The sequence below is a fragment of the Larus michahellis genome, chromosome 1, assembly GCF_964199755.1.
Source record: "Larus michahellis chromosome 1, bLarMic1.1, whole genome shotgun sequence".
Classification (NCBI taxonomy): domain Eukaryota; kingdom Metazoa; phylum Chordata; class Aves; order Charadriiformes; family Laridae; genus Larus; species Larus michahellis.
In genome coordinates, this window is record NC_133896.1 from 28,016,853 (window position 1) to 28,024,854 (window position 8,002).

Sequence of the window (8,002 nt, forward strand, 5' to 3'; positions counted from 1 at the left end):
AGGGTGTTCAACCCTTGCTTGGGACCAGACAACGCGTGTGGCTGTGGAAGAACAGTGGTGAACACAAATTACCAGGGTCTATCAGCTACGCACTGCTCTGACACGGCAACGCAGCTCCTGGTGAGGCTCTGGCTCTCTTCCCATCAGCTCCCCCGGGAGCCCTTGTCCCCTCCTCAGGCATTTTATAGAGCTGTGTGGGAGTAGCAAGGGGTCTGATTTCATACTTTGGGCTTGGTTTTGCCTTCCTCTAGAGCTCTGTGTTCTCCACTCATCTCAAAGCTATTCTGTGCTGCCTGGAGACAAAACCATCAAGGCATCCCCCAGTGGAGAGGTGACATTTGCTCTGGTCCCGGTTTCCACCTTCAACCTCCATTCATTACAGAATAGTAATGGCACTGTAATCAAAGATTTCTATGAATCAGGCCCATATTCAGCAAGGCTTTTACATAGCATCAAGTGCTTAAGTTTTCCCAGCAAATTATGTGAGACCGTACTTGATTAAAACAGACTTTTGGTCAGTCTGTATTACCATTTTGACCAGGAGATACTTTGTTAGCTGATGATTTACTCTTGCCCTGTACGACCTCCACGTGACTTTGTGGCTTGCTGCAATATTTCTCTTAGGAACCAAACCCAAGGTTTTTGTACAGTAGCTGTGGTGACTACATGGATGAGCAGCCTTGAACTATAAGTATCTTATGTGAATTTTTCAGGCAAACTTTTTAGATTACACTTTTCCGCATTTTTTGGTGTTTAACTGCAGATAAGTCACCAGTAGAAGAAATGCAAAAGAAATCATTCTAACTTTAATTAGATAAACAGAGCTTATTTCCGTGAGAAGTGCCACACACTAAAGAACCTCAGAGTACAGAGTTTAAATTCACATCAGATTCACCGTGATCGCATCACTGCTCTCTTGTTATGGAAGGGCTTGTATGGCAGAACTGGTTTCTAGGTCCACATAACACAGAAATTACCAGAAAAATTATATCAGCATTGGAAGAGGTAAGAACTAAGAACAACATCCTGCAGTTTGTTTCTTTACCATGAAAACCAACCCTTTGAAGAGATACTGGATAGACAGTTCTGCAGGGCAATATGAAAGCATTTTTATTTCTCTTGTATGTACTAATATTTATTCTGGAAACAGATAAGTTGTTTTGGGAGAACTATTCCATTTCATGCCCTTTTCCAAGACTATTGAACTGTCTTTAGAAATATTCAGACATGCCTTATGCCAACTGTTTGCACCTGTCACATTCTTTATGCAAAATTAAGTCACTGACTGTAACGCTCCTAAAGGACTTATGTTCTCCCTCAGAAAATCATTTGGTGTTGATACATACTGAAATTTGATAGTATGTGCCATGAAAAGGGATCAACATGGCCGCTCATCTGGACTGCAACTACCCACATATCCGTGGTTGACAGATAAACTGCTATTTCTTAAGATAAAAGCATCATTTCTTAACAGACTTCCAGCAACAGCGGTGTTGGGTAACCCAGCAGGACAGCTTAGTTTTGGGGAACAATTTAAAATTTGCATTGGACATAGTCAGTGTTCATGGGACCACGGCAAGTAGCATCATATACTGAAAGAACTGGATCTAACACATCAGTATATCTGATGATATCAGTTATTACCATAAAATGGTTAGCTAGTAGTTTTTAGCCACTTTCAAAGTAGTTTCCTTAAAGGAAGCTTTTTGCTTCTAGCTGGTGTTTGTAAACAAAGACAAAAAAAATATGAGCTTCATCTAGACGGTTATGAAATACTATTGAACAGGCAGAAGGGCAGCTAGAGAGTGATTTTGTTTGCATGAGGTTTCTCTCCAGAATCATCTATGCAACTGCTGGAAGCTCATCGTGAAGCGGACGCAATGTAGAACATGGACCAGAACAGAAACAAAGCAAAGAATTTCTTTAAGACTCCTGCAAGTTGTAGACCTGCTGCAGACATTGAGATGAGCTAATATGGAGGTGGCTTTGGAGGGAAAGCAATACCTTGAGTTGAAGCTGCTGAGCAGAGCAGCAGGGCTCTGGGAATTCCCTGTAAGGCTCTTGAAATAAAATGGGGTAGGGCTGAGCATCCCTACGAGGTAGTGACATGTCTGTGTGAATGAAGGAATTCCCAGATATCGTGGTGGTGTAACCACTGATGGTGAAATAGGGAGAAGGGGTGGCTGGAATGACGGTAGTGACCACAAAAGGGCAATAGCTGAAGCAAGTATCGTGGCTGTGAAACAGTAAAAGGTTTAGTGCAAAGAAGTACAGGATGCGCTTTTAATCCCTGCTAATACAAATATATGGTTAATTCAGCATTGTTAATTCTTCCCAAGTTTATTTTACTTTCCCTTTCTCTGTACAGGCTTAGTCTTCTAAATAAGAAATATTACTTATCAAGAGAGTCAGGGTTCAATGTCCCTGGGACTCAAGGTGAGGGTTCAGTCTGGAGGCTTTTGCTAGTGCTAAGAAGAATCCCTCTGCATTTAAGCCCAGCTCTTGTTGCCATCAGCAATAGGGTTGCTTTGAATTTCAGACTTCAATAATCCATGAATCAACATTTCATTGACAATTAAGGTTTATTTTTTTTCTTATTTTGGATGACTATCTACCAACAGGATAATACCAGCCAGGAAGGAGTAAACTGTTGCATGGAGATGTCTGAGAACTCTGCAACAGAAAGGCTTTCCCCACTTCACTGAAGAGCTGGGCAGTGCTGGCTTTGACCTCTCTGCGCTGAATACTGGTATTTGGTCAGACAATTCTGCAATCTAGAGGATTAAATCTGTATTTTCATTGGCCTTCTTCAAAGGATGCTTGTTAGAGATACACAAAGGAAATTTTTTAACTATAGAAATGATACTCCGAAGACACTGAAATTCAGACCAAAAGTCCCAGTCCTGCTAAAATCTGACAAAAACCACTCCGGCTTTTTGTCCCTCAGCATCTTTGTTTCACAGCACTCTTCGGACTGTTTCAGAAACTCAGCACAGATGAAACAGGCAGAATTTTAGCTGTTTACAAATGTAGTTGAATCATTGTCTAATAGGGAGTAACAACACCTACTCTTGTTAAAAGAAGACAGCTGAATTGACAGACGTCTGCAATGGTTGAATCGGAGTCTACACATCATGAAATAAAGAGATAAAATACTATACAAGCCAGAAGATAAAAAGCCAGAAGATGACAAAATATGAACAAACCTTGAAGGCAGTTGTCTAAACCTACAAGAACTCAAATGCTCTATTCAGTTGTCAGTTCCTATTATTAGGATGTTTACTGTCCTGCAAGGAATCCAGGTTATAATGGAGGATTTCTGTCAGTGAGATAGGGCATATCTATAAAATGAGCAGTCTGGCAAGGCAACATATGCTTATCACAGGGAACACAGGCTGATCATTGACCACCTACAGATTGCGGCTGGGCTTTGGGGATTGCACGCGGAGAGTTTTTATGCCATGCTGGCAGCACGGGGTGATTCCTCAGCCTGCTTCCCAGTGTGCTTCTCCGTGACGGGAAGCACTTTCCAGGCCCGGCTCTCTGCCCAGCCAGGCTCCTGTTGTGCAAATCTGGTCATACCTATTGTGGCCGAAGCAAGTTCTGAGATGACTTCTCAGTGCATTTAAACCTCGCTCTATCTGACTGTACCTATGGTCATTCTCCTTCAAGGCAAGACAAACTTCAGTAGGAATTTGTACATCTTGATGGTACTTTAATGCCTTGGTTATTGCTGTCTCTATTGATGCCTGCCACTGCTCTCTTCATATTTGCTTCCCTGTAGGATCCTCTTTCCATTCAGAATTTACCTGCAAAATGTTACAGGTAGGAACTAAGAAAAGTGCGAAGAGTCATCCCTCTCCTTTTTTCCTTCCAAAAGTCTCCATCTCTCACTGCCAGACGGATGCCAGATGCCTGCTGTGCACAGCTCCTCCTCATTTCTTGAGTATGCAAGGCTGTGAAGAAGAGAAGAAGGCTTCACTGAGAGGTTCAAATTAACAATTTATTTGGACTACACTCACAGGTCCAATACGCCATTATTGCAAGTTCTTATGGATACAGTGGAAGAATGCACTATTGCAATTTAAGGGGAAAAGAACAAAACAATTCACAGAATATGCTATTACCACCTAACAAGTGATCTCGAAAAGTAACAACGCAAACCACCAGCGTGCTAGATATTAATACCTTAAACGAATGCACAAATCATGATCTTAAAGCATGCTAGACATCATACGTACATTATTAAATCACTTACCCTCTCTCTCTCAGGTAAGGCCACTCAGTCCCGGGAAGTCACCTTGCACAGCGTCCTGGACAAGGCGGGGCAGAATCTCCTACAGGCCAGCTGTATCTTTGGAAGATTCCCCCGATTTTCTCCCCAAAACTTTGGACTTAAATATCCTTTTTCGGGACTGTGCTTGGATGGATTACACTATCTGGGATGGTTATCTCTGGTGGCTTGATGGCCCCCCAGATAGCAATGTTTATTTTGTGATGTCTGGTCTCACACTCACTGAATATTGGTGGGACTTGACTCAGGGCATTTTGTTTGTTAAAGGTACCATTCGGGTTTCAGTTCTGGTTTCGGTTCTCATTGTAATGCATTATTGAGACCACTCCGGGCTGAGCCATTTCCACAGCTCCCCCCAGGTTTTGTCTGCATAGATAGGGATCAATAAGCGTCTGCCGAGGGGAGATGGAGCTGAGTCGAATGACAACTCCTGCATCTCACCTGTTGTGTTCTGAAACCAGTTTAGCCAGGTGCTCCCATTCAAAGGCAGACCCCTGAGATTCTCTCATCCCATCTTTCTCTCTGTACAATATACCTGCTCCTTTTGATGTACTTCATTTTGTTTTTTTCTCTTAGCACCAACTACTTCATTTCCATGTCACTTTTTTCACTTTTTTTGGATTTTCTGCCAGTAGGATTTCTGGCAAGCTACATGTGGAGCTCTGGTTGGTGGAGATGGGCAGGCTGAATGTTTTGATGAGTAATAGTCACAGATGAATGCCTATATTCTGATAGTTGCCAAGAAGTTACACAACTACACATCCCTTGGCCCTTTAAGGTTCCTCTGAGCTGATCCTCTGGTGTAAAGCGTTTTGTAGCTCAGAATAAGTAGCCAGGAAAAGATTGTTAGTGCCTAGATGCGCTGTAGGGGTGCTCCATACCCCGGATAAAGGTTCAAAGATAGGATCAACTGAGAAGGTCACAGCTAAAACACCCTTAGATTAAAGTTAATCCCTGGGTGCCAAAACAGCCCCTGAGGGCTGCTGTCAGTCTGCAGAAAACAGAACAAGGTCCCTAGTGTTTCTATCTGGGAAACCGAATTATCTCTAGAACTGGAGACTGTAATGCCTTTATTCCCCTCTGCATTGATGACTACTTAATGGAAGGAAAAATCTGGATTCTGAAGACTTTAGACCAATAATAGTGTCACAAAGCTCAGGCACCGCCCTTAGGGTGACCTGGCACCTATTGGAAGCCATCATGCCACATCAGGGGTCTACAGTTAGTTCCTGCACAGCACACAAGGAGAATTGGACTTATAAAAGCTGGATCCACAGTAGTCAGCACACTGAGCAATAAGCAGCTTAAGTTTACACCTGGGAGTTCAGTGAGAGGAGTTTAAGTCTCCTCTGTCTCAAGGAGTGAGATGCTAGACTACAATCCTCAGAGAGGCATCAATTCCCAGCTCTTGCTAACGATCCCTGAGAATACCTATCATCTCCAGTTCCTGCAGGAGAAGGTGGCAGCCAGAGGAACACCTCATTTATACATCCCAGCAGTGCTTAAGTGTCACCTGGGCATTCTTATGGTGAGTTTTACTGACAATTATATGCCACAGAAGTTCAGGTGTCTGCAGGGTTATATAAATTCAGGTTCTCAAAACAAAAACAAATTACCTACTGCCATTGGGCTAGTGGATTGTGTCTTGACTCAACACTAAAATGTGTCTCGACTATGAAGGAGGACACATGCTGGTGCTGAGTCTAATCACTCTCTTCCCACTTTTGCCATCCTCAGTAAAAACAGATACAAATCTAGTGAGAATACTGTTCATTTATATATTGTCATAGTTATAAAATATAATACATAGTTATAAATTGTAAAACATTTTACCACTGTGCCTCCCAAAGGCCATAATAGAGAAAAGCATCTTGAAGACAGGATGTGCTAGTTGTACTATACAATTGAAATTTTAATTAAAAATTCTACAGAAGAAAGAAAGACAGAAATAACGTAACCTGTATCACATGGTATCCCAGAGTCAGATAACACACAGTGAAAGACACAAATGAAGATAGCACAGGTGTCTAGCTCAGCAAAGACTTTTATTCTGTGCCTCTTTCCTCCTCCTCAGGAGATGAGATAAAAAAGGAAGGGGATGAGCAGATGCATGAAAGCAAGCAAATGAATGGAGAACAGTTCTAGTTTAACCTAAAAGAGGGTCAAAAAATAGCTTGGGTGCAGCTATGGCAACTCTCCTTCATTAATGAAAGCCTATGGTTTGTAATTTACTCCAACAAATGTATTTCAAAAAAATATTCTGCATTTAGTCCACTGTTCTTAATCAAATTCAGAGGGATCAACCACACAACCAAGCAGTTCACACTCTCATTTCTCAAAGCTTGGATGCTCCAGCTAGTTTTAACTGGCGTGTACAGCTCCTCCATACGTTGTCTCATGGCATTCAAAGGAAAATTGTTCAAGCTAAATGGCACAACTGAAGAACTGGTGACCCAGAGGATGAGAAGAGTGACCAGCAACAGCCAAGGAAGTTTTCTCATAGGAGGAAAAAGTCGTGTTGAACCCACATGAACCCACAGGTTCAAGGCAGCTTTTGACACTGACTTTCGTATCTAGTAGTGTAAGACTGTCTACACCACATTTACAGATTACACAATCTCCATGATAGGAGATTGACTGACGCCATTGTCTAACAGCATGTCTAGTCTCCCAGTAGACAAGCCCGGATCTTGCTATGGACTGTATGGTGACTGTGGTATTGATCATGAGTGTTACTGAACTGAGAGCCTGGCAGGAGCACGGGTATGAGACTGACCCACAGCACAGCCCTGTGACCGCTGCCCAGGGAAGTGCCAGGGATGATGCAATCGTCGGGTGAATCTACACATCTCCCCCATGAGGAGTCCTGGAGATGTGACATCATAAATGGTTGAGATGAATAGATGTGTGTGTTCTGAAACTATCCATCTCTTTGCAAAAGGAAGATGTTTTTGAATCCTGGAATGCTCATTGGCTTTACTTTCACATTACAACCTCCCTTTTACCTTTTAAAATATTCTAAATTTTCTCACAATACATAGTCCAATTCAATGTACTATTTGCTATCATTGGACTATTAACTACCATTAAATACACTATTCGGCTATTGGAGAACATATGACAGAGTACCTTAAGCTGGTGTCTGCCATTTGAACACTAAAATATAGTTAAAAGATTTGTAGGCCAAAATGTAATAGCCTGTTTTGTTGGACTCTTGTGTACTAGGTTAATGGTGTGACTGGTATTGTGCAATAATCCCATAGAAAGGAACTGTCCTGTCACACGTTAGGTCTATACATGGCTGGATAAAAGCTGTCATTCCCCTATTTCCATACATAAAATGCTTAGACTAATGAGCTTTTATTAGGAAGAATCCTGTTTCCACTGGACTCAAAATGAAAGCTTGAAACAATTTTAACTGAGGAGCTATCTGGACAACCCAGATCTGAATTTTGGATGGCCAAAGTCTAATGTAAAATGAACTATAAGCAACTGATTGTATTATGGTATCATTCTGTTTATTGGTTATTAAAATCATCTACAAGAAAACAACATTATCCTAATTGGAAATGTAGGGAAACTGGGGAACAAGAAAGCAATGGAATTTGCCATCATTTAGCATATAAACAAGCTTAGGCTCCCTATTCAATGCTGTATTCACTAGTTCCACTGCCTACTTATTTAGCAGCAGAAATATTTACTTGGGAG